We start from the raw sequence: 13,573 nt of genomic DNA, 5'->3' as shown, positions 1-13,573 counted from the left end.
AATCAGATACAACGTGACTCAGAGAAAGAAAATACGGATTACTTCAGGAAAACCACCCATCCCATTCTCCTCCAATGGAAAGTTTTTTTTTGCTGTGGGAGGCATGCAAAAAGCACAATGTTCCTGGGATACACATTTCCGTGAACATCAACAAATGCACCTCACATTCGACTACCAACACCACAGCCTTGGTCAAAAAGGCGCAGCCATAAATCAATTCCGGACGGAGGATGAGAAGAGCCAACGTGCCCACATCTTGCCCACTCAACCACCTTTCTACAGGCGTGTCCATGGAGATTCATAATGACCAGCAGTCTCTCCATTTTTTTTTTTTTTTCTGGTAATGAAGCAGTTGTTCTAATCTAAGAGACAAAAATAGGCCAATATACACGAGGCTGGTTGCCTGTGACAAGCAGAAAAGATGCACTCAGATCACTCTTCGCAAGCCCATCCATGGAAATTGTACACTATCACCCTGTTCAAAGGAGGATAGGCACTTCTGTGTTAACCCTGGTATACATAGATTTTGACAATGAAGGTTCATTGACTTGACTTGAAGTTGCAAATTGCTGTTTGGCTTTAGAGAGCTGAGCTTTTAGTGTTGGCTAGTGCAGTTGCTGTGTGTAAGGCGAAAGAGATACCAGTACACTGGTGCGATATTTTATTTTTTTCACTCTGTGGGGTAGTCTAACAGATTCTGCGTCACATGCAATGCACGCATTAGGAATGTTTCACGCTATTAAAAGTTCACAGCTCACGAGGACCTCAGTCTCCACACTACACGATCAACGTCCTCACACAGCAGAAATGCTTTCCCATCGTACGAAACGCGGGCTGAAAGGCCAAGTTAAACAAGTTCTGCAGAGGGAGAAATGGGAAGATGCGCCCCACCTGAGGGGGGAGATCGACGGTCGCCAACTCAACAGCGGAATCGCAAGACACGGTCGGCCCCATATTGATGGTGTGCTATGTGACAGTGTCACATCGAGGGTCGTAGCACTGCTTTAAATCTGTGAGATTTACGAACGAGGCCGAACGCAACACAGAATTTCAAACCGTTTTGATTTTCTTGTGACCCTGCGGCATTGGCACATCCCCGTGGAGCCCTGTGAGGCAACAAACGCTTGGCGATTACCCCAGGTACAGTCTGCACGATGCGAGATCGCAAACGCATTGACTGCGACATGCAGCAACGAAATCGGCCGCGACTCTCAAAAAGGTCGTCCTGCGGCGAAGTGCCAAATAGGCGGGCACAAAAAGCGGAGGCAAAAGTCGCACAGTTTGTAAAGCCCAGCTTTACTTCATGCCAAAACGCTGAAGCTATAGGAACTGACCAATGTCATTTGCGCAAACAACATGGTGGCACCTCTGTAAAGTCACAACCCTTCTATCGGGGAGCTGTTAAACTAAGAAAACTTTGAATGGAAGTTTGGCATGATGCATGGGCGAGTTCAACATCATATGATAGCAGTGAATTTAAAGGTTTTTCAATTGGTGTCGTAAGGACGCCGATTCTCATTTTCACGGCCAAGAAAGGGTATTTCGTTTAGTTTTTTGCCGAAACCTGGGTAAAAGATCTACCAATCTGGTTACCAAAGTATTTGACATGAACAGAGGCCTGAAGGTTAGCAATGCAGAAACAGCTGCACCGCGGCACTGAAGGTGCCTCGCACGTCAGACATGAGACTACTCTTGTGTAGTCCAAATAATTACATATTTTCTGCCAATGCCACTCTATCTCACAAATCGTCTTGCACAAATGACAGTCGACAAGCCACAAACATGGGTATCAATAATCTCTGCACAAGTCCACAGCATATGCACAGACATGTGTATTCTCGGGGGGAAATGTAAGGCCGGCGATCGCGCGGAATGGCTAAAACAAGCTTTTGATCAGTACATTTACAGCTTGTTGACTTTCACAGCCTTCTATGAGCTAGCCCTAGAAGGGGCGGAAGACCGTAGTAGATAACCCCATAGTACGAATCATTGTTTTCTTTATGTATCCCACCCTCCGAGCAGTTGTATGAATTAGAGCCAACCAGGCGAACAACTCCCATTTGAACCCTGTCATTCGCGGTTTTTAAACTCTCCATCCATCTTTCTAAACACAGCACTGCCATCCCCTAAATATTTCATTGACGCTAACGACTGAGCCCCCAATAGCCACTCTTCCTCAAAGAATTTTTTCTGAGAAACAGTTGTAGTGGCGAATATAGTTTCATGACCTCAATGGCCTAACCTCCAGTCATCGCCGAGAGAACGAAGCCAGTAGTGGGACCAGAAAACTTGTCAAGAAACGTGAACAATTCCTACTGAAAATTTCGCTTATTCATGAAAAACTCGTTCACACTTCTTGATAAGTTTTGTTTTTTGGTCACTGGGTGTTTGTTTATGTAAAAGTGCGTTTTCAAAACCCATCAGTGGATTACATATCAGGTGGAGGAATACTGGCCTTATTTCACTTTTTGTCTTTCTCACGCTGAACTTGTCTATACTAGTCCAATGTTTCCCATCTTCATTCAATTAAATTCGTTGTTATGGGCACAATAATTCTTATTTAAGTTACTATTTCAAGGTCATTTACATATAATTTGTGTGCGCGTCACTTAAAAAACACTGGTTTATCTTTCATATTCACGGCTGTTCAGACATTGTACATGTAGGTGTCACTAGATACATTAACTGCCCAAAATTTGCACAGCCAATCATCTGTCGATTATTTCAAGTTTACTGTAATGCTGCACCAGTACAACAAGCCACAACTGTAAATGGACGGTGTAATTTTTTGTTCGTTTAGATATTACTGGGATTCTTCTGCCAGTATTTTTATTGTTCCTGTATTAATGACTTTGTATTTTAACGTCATTCTTTTAGCGCCTTGGCGCACCTCATCGACGCAAACTCGATTCATTCTTCAATTGGCGCTTTGTGATTTAGATTGAGCGAGACTGCAATAACACACCTACCAAATTCATTCATTGACCAGTCGTCTTCTGAACACAGCTTACCTTGATTTGATAATATGGACCGAAGTTTTCTAGATTACGCAAAAACCTATTGCAATGACCAGGTCTATTTGTCTTCAAGACAAATTACCTCCCTCAAATAGTGATATGGTGTTTACCTAATCAATATCCATTTATTTAGTGAAATCTGGGGAAAAAGCCTGCACCAGCCTTACAAACATTTTAGCCCCCCCCCCCCCCCCCTTCCCCCTCCCCTCCTGACCTCTACCTAATAAGGTAGGATTAAAACCCGTTTTCTTTTCAGCAGGGCGGCCATTTTGAAAGTACATGGATTCACGCCCGGCCACTTCTAGCCTGCTTTTAGGGGCGCTGTCCAAACTTGACTCTCAGTATGATTGTTGGTGGAAAACCTGTAGGACCCTATTACATATTAACAACCTTGCCAAAAAAATCAGAAACTTTTTTTTGGACACTCAAAAGTGAACAAATTTGTTATGAAAATCTACAATTCACCTACAGACTAGCCGCTTTGTCTATACCTCCTTGGATCTGCCTGCCACAGGCTGCTTTTACTAGGTACCTGACTGCATCACCGAGTCTTTTCGACGGAAAATATTTATGCGTTAGGAGAACGAACATTAGAGGCTCGGTTGGGATCCTGCAGAGTATAGGCTTTTTCGGCACAGGTAGGGACTTTTCCTTTTCAGCGCTCTCTAGACTTGTGCTGATAGGGGGGTTGTTGACGATAATGGGCTCGGCCGCACGCATAGGACCACTAAGTCGAGTTAATGAGGGATTGACTGTGTCTTTGTTCGTACGAGGTGAAGACCAAACCACAAAAATCATGTTGCTGAGCAGAGCAGGGGCGTTGTCTTCCCTACTTTTGGTGATTAGGTGGGATAGGGGCGGTTAGTGTGGCCGTTGGTGGGGGTGGTGGTATTGAAGGGCAAGTGTAAGGCAAAAGTCGAAATGTCAATTTTGTGGGTCACCGTGCAGCTTGTCTCAGAGGCGTGAATGCAAGACACCTAATGCATTTCTTTCTTCCTAAAATCAACACTATTTTTCTGCTCTCTGTGCGTGCGGTATGGCTGAGTCATCCGACCGGAGTACTGCTGAACGCCATCTGACCGTCTAAATGCAGGGTCCCAACGGTCATGGTGCGGCCCAGGTCTTATGGCGCCTCCCTATAGTCCAGGGCCCGCGGACAAAAAGCCCCTTTCTGATCCCCCCTGCTCGCGCCGCCAGGCGCCTGTCTGCACCTATGAAAGCGCACGTGGGGGATACGTTTAATGATGTCAAATTTCCTCCAGCCTTTTGTACCAGGTCTAAGTGATCTCCTTTTTGCACCAAGTACCCGTTTATAAATGCCTAAAGTCCTCCTTTTTATAGCTGTTCCATTAGTCATTGTATAATTTTTAAAGTTGCCTTTACGGAATGGCCACACAAGCTCATTTGGTCTTTTCTGAAATGGTTACATACCATTTTCAAACGATAGCTTCGTAGCGCCTATGGCAATCGGCCTACACAACAAAAAGAAGCTCGCCCTGTAGCTCAGCCTTCCAGTCAAAACACTGTTCAATGTTTACATAGACTAAAGATAATAGAAATACAGAGGGGTGCAATCATATTGTTTGGTCAGTATGATCTCTAACAGGATGATTAGTACTACAGTATGCTACTTTTACTCTGCTAGAAAGTAGCTGGCTAGCCTGCCTGCTGAAATATTGCCCGAGATCAGGCGATGCAGAGAGATGGAAAGGAAAGTTACAACTTGACTCTAACCATTCAGAAACTGGTTTTACCGGCATTCGTGTGGGATCATGGTGGCTACTCCTCTTCATCTTTGCTTCGGTTTTGTCTGCGCGGTTCTGACAAGGGGGTCAAGCACGTATGGCTGCGTATATAATTGACATTCTAGTTTGAAAAGCTCATTGCCGGATTATTTGTGCGTCGGTCCTATGCCTCACGTTCTCTCACGGCAAACCTGGCTGTTGATCTTGGCACTGCGCTTGGCAATGCCAAGACGCGGGCATGGCGTGGCATTAGACCAGGGGACCGAACGCAGAACCGGCGCAAATTTAGAAGGTGACTCGGCACACTGAAAGATTTCAAGCTGGCGAGACTTTGGTGTTCTGATGATTTTGAATGAATAACTTCATGGACATGTTCTGTATAGCCCATAAACCAATTCTAACTGCTGTATGAAGGGGTTTAATATGTCACCTTTAATGAGACTGGAATGTGATCTATTCCACAGGTCTGTAGAGTGGATGGGTCATTATTATGGCATTCTGTGTAGTGTCTTGCCATTGGGTAATTGGTACGGATGTTGCACTGTGCAGATTTTGGCATTTATTTAAAGTGTTGCAATCTATTCTTTTTTTCAATCTATCTTCGCAAGGGCGTCGGCTTTGGTTCTGCCTACATAGAAACACTTTGCCACACAGGACACTCCAATCTGTAGATGATGAAGGTGCTTTTGCAATTGATGAAAAGTGGTTAATTGTGAAATGTCTTTGTAGAATCACATCTTGGAAAGTCTTAGTTGGCACTACATTGGTACAGTGGTTACAGTGATGACACGCCTATTAGCCAACTTTGGGCGCTAGCGTGATGTTCAACACATGTTTGTTTGGTAGCTACTGGCTGGAGAGGGTGATGCTGTTGTGTATGAACCAATCTGTCTTTGCGCAGCCATTGGGCATGCTTCTAAAAGAATCTCACCTGGGCGCGTGGTGTGGAGGCTGGGGGGCTCAGCCGGAAAATATTGTTCTTAGTTGATCATCGGTTTCTATAAGACCCCCAGTTTCTTCTGAATGTTTTTATTTTTTAATTTGAATGCTCGTGTGCGTGCTACCTTGTGACAAAAAAACACAAGTCTGTCTTTGCGTCTCTTTCGCCGTTCTTTTTAGCAAGTGAGGTTTCTCGTCTGTTTGTCCTTGCGCTACTGGTATGCATTTCTAGGAGGCGTTAAGCTTATTATAACCTTGCTTCGATCAAAATCTTGATCGCATTTCCTCAGATTTGTCTTTCAAAAAATCCTGGTCTTGATCACATAATCCTTCTAATCCTTCCTGGAACTGTCACAGGTGGGTACCATTGTCTTTCAGCCATTTTTTAGGTGTAGGATAAACTAATCTGCCATGTTAGAATGGTGTTTCTGATCAGTGGGCGTTTTTCGGTGCGGCTAAACTGAGGTTATGAGTTAATGCTACCTTCTTCATCTTGTGTGTGAATGGCCGTAAGGTCAAGAAAGGTTAATTGACTCTTTTACTGTACTCCAAGGATAACTTACATATTCGAGCAGGCCTGATATTGTTTAAAAACTCAAGGATCATTTTTTTCCAGCTCATTTTCAGACCCTCTGACCAAACATAAACAGTAGCACGGTCAGCAGAATAAAATGGGCCCGATACAGGAGGATATTCTTATGACAGATGTACCTACATGTCCACCCCTTTAGTCTGAGCACCAAAAACATTCCTCTTTCCCAGTTTTTACCCAAGAACAATCCTGCATAGGAGGTCCACATGGCACACCCTTTTGTCTGCTTAAAAATCTTGCCCTGAAAAATGAAAATATTGTTAGTTAAAGTCCATTCAGTTAATTTAAGTAAAAAGTCTGTGGGTGGCAAATCAGATGCCCAATATTCCTTAGTTCTTTAATTTTGTTTAACACATCTGTAGTACCTTGAAAATATGCTGGAAGTGAAGGTAAAAATGGTTTGATGAAATAGTCATTGTACCTAGAAATAGATTCAGTGAGACTGAGATCATCATTGCCTGAGATCACCGGTCTACCTGGGGGATTATCAACACATTTATGTATCTTGGGAAGCATATAGAATGATGCCATTCAGGGATTTTTATTGAAAAGAAACATAGATTCAGATTCAGAAATCCAGCCATTATCTCTTGCTTTCCGACTCTAAGGTTTGTTCAAATGGCTCCAAGTGGTCGCTTATGCCATTCCTGTAAGGGCGGTCTTTGAAGGCGATAGCGGGGGGTTTGCGTGCCCTAAAAGTCTGTGTCGTTCAGCTGACGGAATTCCTCTTTTACATACATATCCTTGCCCCATACAACCCAATGCTCACCACCACGTAAGGTCAGTCTTTTTTAATAATTAGGGAGTCATTCCTGGCTTAGACAGTGCATCCAGTGCTTCTCTCGCTCTCTTTTGGGGAGGTTGTTTTGCTTACTAGCTGTTTTGTTTTTGAAAAGATTCAAGTGTCCTTATCTAGTTAGGGGGATTGTCTGACCTGTGGTCGTGGTGTTTACAGAGGCTGTGGCATTTTGCTTGTAGCAGGTCTGCAGATGTAGATTTCTGTAGAATGGGAAGAGGTCAATCCTAGTATCAAATTGTTAAGCTGAATGAGTAGGAGCAAACAATAGTCCTTTGGAAAGAACTTGAATACTCTCCTCTGACAGGACCTTGCCAGATATGTTAATTACGGCCCGTGTCTGGTTCTGCTCCTTGTCGCTCTGGGTTCCTCACTTCCTCCTACCCCTCCGTGTTCTCCTCTTCCTCTGCCCCTGCCCCTCTCTTGTCCACGTCCGCGGTCTCGTCTCCAAACTCTTCTTCCTCTGTTGGTTAATGGCGGGTGTTCTAAAAATTAATCCTGGGTCGCACCTGGTCAAGAGGTCATCTGGTTGTCTTCTTCTTCACTAGGGCTGGTAACCATTCTCCCGCAGAAAAGTATTAATTCAAATATAGGGTCTTAAAAATATGGCTTCGCGAAATATCCGAACTATATTGTCGAATATTATTATTACAATAGATTAATTATTTTTTTCCCGCCTGCATATAAGAAGAAATTACACACCCCAAAAAAAAACAAGCCGCACTGCCGCTCACGGAATAGACACTTTAGACAGTGGGGGAAAAAGGCTATTGCATGTCGTTCTACCTACACGCTTTATTTTGTGCTGGAGATCGAATAGAGTAACGAACAACAACACAATCTCGAAGTGCGGAAAGTAGACACACGGCACTAGCCAGGCTTGTGCACTCGCCCTAGTGGCCCAACACTAGCACTTGAAAGGCGTCGATGATAATTCAGCGCAAAACACGGCGTGAAACGACTATCTTGGTCTGTAAACCTGGACGACTGGTGTTTAGATATTAGAAGTAGTTGTTTGGTCGTAAAACGTAAATGTCACTCTAAATTTAGGGCCGTATCTCCTTCCGACCAGGTATTGACCTAGACTTTCGTTTTTGACCAAACGCTGTGTGCTTTCCCATCAACCCTCGGCAGTTGGTACGGCGCGATCCCCAGATTAGTCTTTCACAATCCGCACCTTCAGCGGGGTCGATCGCTGGCGCCTCCCTACCTATCTCACACTCACCTCACCCACACAGCGCCTCATCTTGCAGAACAGGACACACACACGCACACATACAAAACTAGCGTCACCCAACCTCTCAAACTAAAATTTCGGCCGCTTCACCTCGCTTGAATTCCATTACTGCCTTTGACAAAAAACTCCTTGATGCGCTCTCGCCTTTGATTCTCGTGCATCTCGGTGCCCAATTCAAGCAATTCGTTTGGATCTGCGCCCTTATCTTAAGGCCAGGACATTTGTTGAACATAAGGGCGGGTACGGTTGCAAAAAAAATCTGTCTTCAGAGCTACACAAAAAAAGCCTAAATTGGCCCGAATTAAACATGGGTGCTCAAGCATACACACCTCAACAGCTTCCATACCACTTCATCACTCGGCTCACTTTTATTGCGTGCATAGTTCGGGGTGGGGGTGTAGAGCCCCACGTTGTAAGTCATTCACGGAAAGAGAACGGACAAACTTTTTACAAAGCGCCGGTACATCGAACAGCAAGAAGAAAGCAAATGTCAAAACAATACTGCACGAAAGCTACTCTTTATCACACAACGCTAAGTGCTCGCCTGTAAGGTACGCACCGTAAATACCCAGGACTCGAAGACTACTAATAACAGACGAATCAATGCGCAATGCTGCGCAATAATATATATTTGTAAAGATATTCGACTGTTTAAGTTTTAACGTTTCTCCAGTTGAAGATACATATTTTTTCCCATATTTCAAATAATATTCGAATTTTCGAGAGTTATTTTTCCACGCCCGATTCTGCACTCGTACTGATGTTGACATTGAAACTGGTTCTTGTGGAGACATCGGCCTCTTGACGCAGGATGAAACTCGCCCAGTCCCCGCGTTCACTATGGGGGCCTTTTGTTCAGGTCGCTCGTAGGACTTTGGGCCCTGTGTATGTAGTACATGACCGGGCTTCTCTCTGGAACTTCCATAACTTTTCTTCTTTAATATTTTGGGTGTATTTGGGTGTATTTTGGGTGTATTTGGGTGTATTTTGGGTGTAATCTTCAATTTTTCGTCAAGCTCTTGTTTTATGGTCTTGTCTGAGTGTTCTGCTATTTTGATTCATGTAACATCATCACAAATCCTGTCAGTTGATTTGAGTTACTGTCTCGAGTCGAAGACTGTTTGACTCTATCAATGAGCAGACAGCGAAAGGGCCCCATTAAATCAGGTAAATGGACAATAAACGATATATAGAGATTGTTCAGAATGGCTTCCCACTTTTCACACATGTCATAGTCCGTGGTCCAACGGAGACGCACCCGTCGCAACGGAATGGCACAGCTTCCACCTGTTATCAACAGCCTGTATCACGCCGTACCAGAGAATCAGATAATAAATGCGGAGTTTCTTTCAAAAATTCTATTGTCGGTGCCCCGCCAAGAGTTTTACAGTTAATGGGAATTATGGGTAGGAATTATTGGCTAAAACTCCCATTTTTTTCTTCTTTGCATTTGGTTGAAACTTAAGTTTCAGTCTGTAACCTGGCGGTCATCTTGGATAAATCTCTATCATAGGGGATATGGCTTCAGGAGGGGACAATGTGGGCGCGCAACGCTATGCACCCCCCCCGCCCCCAATTTGGCTTTCATACCACCTTACACACACACACACACGCACACACACACATATATATACATATTCATAGTGATGTATCCCCTTAAATCTTGGGCTTTATATACCACAAGGAGGACATGCGATAGCGTACAACTGGTAGGCCTCTAATCTAAAACATTTGCGCATCAACCCAGGGGCCATTTTCAGGATTGGACAGGGTTAGCTGTTAATACCCCTCCGCAACACTCACCGGGATTATCTGCCCACCTCACCCTATCAGTAGCACTCCACCAACTCCGCCCGTGGCCCACTGGCCACCCCACCGCTACAACGCCCACGACCCACCGGAGAACGAGAAATAAGGACTTGTGACACAAACATCTTTTATTGTATAATATTACTAGGAACCAAAACAGGTAAAATACCATCAGTTCACCATTTCCATCATGCATGCACAGGAGGTGCCTTCCTCAACCACCCTCGCAGGTAGCTGTAGCCCTACGCCAGAAGCAGATGTCGTCAGGTGGTAATAACCAACATACAACCAATGTGCAGTTTTTTCCTCCTAAATACTGCAAATATAAAGTAGCCTACAGATAAAATGTAATCAGTGCTTAACGCCCACCACATCCCTAATAAATATATCAATCAATAAAATGCAACACATTTAGACAATTTAGACAATGTCAATAGACCTCCATGTCATAGGCCTACAATAAGTGAACATGATTTCAATCTCTTGAAAAGACACCTTGTGCATCTGTGCAGTTGTGCCGAATTGGTAGCTTATGAGGAGCAAATCCATAAAGATACTTTGTCACCTTTTAAGGACCTGTATGGTTACATTTTTTACAATAAACTAATGTTTAGCAGAGCTTACCAACATGTTACAGCATTTGGGGGGGGTGGAAACACTTCAACATTTGGACTTCTCGCAATTCTTGGCTGGACATTGCAGATTCCAGGTCGTGTGTTTATTCTGTTAACAAATGGCAGGTGGTTCTCGTAATGGCATGCATGGGCATCGTGTAGTATGTGGAAAATATCTAGTCCTCTACTCCTGCACACAACGCATGCGAGGGGAAGTGGAGAAAACAGCTTGGCTCGACTCTTAGCAAAATAAACCACAGCCGCGACCTAGGATAAAATTGTTTAACATAATTCCTGCTTTGCTGACGGGCAGATTCCTTTTGAGCAAAAAAGTCATGGACTAGTGTCTGTTTTTGTACACATTGATCCCAAGGGTGGCACAGAGTAAGAGCAGTGTTGCTTGGGACACTCTTCCTAAGCGTGGACAAGAAAAGTCAGCCTAAATTCCCTCACAGTGTGGCATGGGTTGTGCGCATCGCGATACAGGTATTAAGGAAACTGCCGCTCTACTCCGGGCGGGTTAGCTTTCATCAATATAGGTGAACACGATTGAGAGGAGGAATCGATCAGAAGGCGGAATCGGCGGGACGGGTGGTCACCCTAGAGCAGTGTGGCGGGCAGCCCCACACACCGTTCTCTCCCCTCTCAGGCCAGGGTGGTAACAGTCATATAGCCTATTTATTGATTGTTGAAAGTTGCTTGTGACTTTGGAAGTGAGCTTAAGATCTACAAGCAGCGCCCTGACATTTCTCATAATGCCGCGCGTTCTGCCCTGAATTGTTTTTGGCCACTGCTTAATCATACCCTCATAAATCTACCACAGTAAGAGATCAGCCACGGTCGAGCCAAAGATATATGACTGGGGTCAAAGGGCAATTGACAACAGTGATCTTAACCCTATTTGTTTATTGCAACAACCATTATATGACTTAGCCTAATGAATCCAGAAGATGCGTGACGACTCAAACAGTTTTGCAGGTATCCTTGCTAAAGCATGAACAGAATGTTTGGGAAAAACAGGCCAAATGAGGATTTCATGTCCAGGGCATAAGGCTTTGCGGAACACGTCGGTGGGCCTCCCTTTCCCACGCCCCCCTCCCTAGCGAGATGATTGATATGCAACGCTGGTCCAAATCCCATTTGTGACCAGATTGAGCATGGAACAACGACTGAGTTTAACAGCTCCGGTCAGGGCGACAGGGAGTCAAAAAAATAAAAGGTTGTGTTGGTAGAATTCCAGAAAATCATGCCACTTTTTTTTAAAGCCTTCTCTCACATAGCAATAAAACGCAGAGAGTGCACAGCCAATGTCGTATGCTCTACGAGGGGGGCGCACAAGCAGTGTATAGCAGGATTGGTTGGCTCTTGTGTGACCACACACTCCAGACAAGTGTTATATTACTTACACAGATGAAAATCTCCGACCCCCAAAGTAGGCAGTTTTCACTCACTTTCACCTGACAACGTTTTCTTTTCGTCTTAACAGTTTGAAAAATTACAACGGCAGTGGGACTCCACCTATAAGGGGCTTAATATGGTGTTACTAATGGAGTAAAAATGGGCCGAAAGAAATGCTGAGGTTGTCCAAAGTAAGGAATGTGTATAGAATGAATCGCGTTCCTGGACCACGCTGAGCTCTAGAGACACACAGTTTTTGACAAGCGACAGTACGAAGGGGGTTGTAGCTTGATTATCCAAATACAAGTCCAGTCTGTTCAGGGGCTTGCTCCCTGCCTCAAGCTGTTGACAGGTAAGAGTCTCCAGCTCCATGCCCACCCAAGCTGACGCTCCACGCGCCTTCCTAACCCAGTCTTGTCCAAGGCGTCCGCATCTCTTCCTAATGGCACGAGCTTCCACCTCAGCAACTACTGGGTGCACAAACACAGTGAGATAGAACAAGAGCACCACCTGGGCCCCATGAGACGCAGAATGTCCTTTCGATACGAGGGCGAGCAGGCAGACTGGTTCAAAGAGACACGATTGATAAGCTGGCGAAGCGGGGCTGCGGAGGCCGAGTAGCCATGAAGGGCAACCTTCAGCCGTCTGGAAGGAAAATAGTGCCTGCTTGGATGGCCTTATCCTGTGAATTGCATCCAAATTTTGGGACCAGTCCAGCTTATTCGTCAAAGTGCACTGAAGCTCAGTAGGTTTGGACCTAGTACAGAGTTATTGCTCATCAAGCCCATCAATCTCTCCCCCAATAAAAACACGGCACCACAAACGGAAGGGCGACCCGCGGGTTTGGAGCGCCGACGAAATCGGACGGCAGATGGGTAAAAGAGTCAGTCGTCATGCTAGCGAAGGGAGATCACCATGGTTCCTGGTTTGTGCGGTGGGGCCGGTTGCAAGGTGCGAGACGGTGATTGTTTAGGCACCATCCTAACAAAGACTCTGAGTCCACCGTATCCCAATGTATCTCCTCTGTCCATAATGACCGTCTCTTATACACCCCACAATTGCAGTGGTCGTACTTGAGAACTTCTGCAATGATGGCCATGATACCCCAGAATTGTAGCTGAAGTCAGTTGTATACAGGTGAAGAGCACAGGGCGAGAGCACCGTTTCTTGTGAGCGGCGTCTCTGTTGCTGCTAAGCACTAATGGGTCACCCATCCCTGTTATAACAAACTGATAGGGCCACGTGCTCTGTGAATGGTAAGATCAGTGATCCAGGTTACCAGGACAGAGGGCTTGCATCTCCCAATCCGCACATTAACACACAGACAGCTCACCCGCCCCAACCCACATTGAGTCTCTCTCAGCAGCAGTGGTTGTATGGCGTTGAATGGTGTCGCTGGAGAAGTCAAAAAAACATGATTCACAAC

Source organism: Engraulis encrasicolus, unplaced genomic scaffold (assembly GCF_034702125.1).
Source record: "Engraulis encrasicolus isolate BLACKSEA-1 unplaced genomic scaffold, IST_EnEncr_1.0 scaffold_415_np1212, whole genome shotgun sequence".
Classification (NCBI taxonomy): Eukaryota; Metazoa; Chordata; class Actinopteri; order Clupeiformes; family Engraulidae; genus Engraulis; species Engraulis encrasicolus.
Note: the sequence above shows the minus strand (reverse complement) of the source record.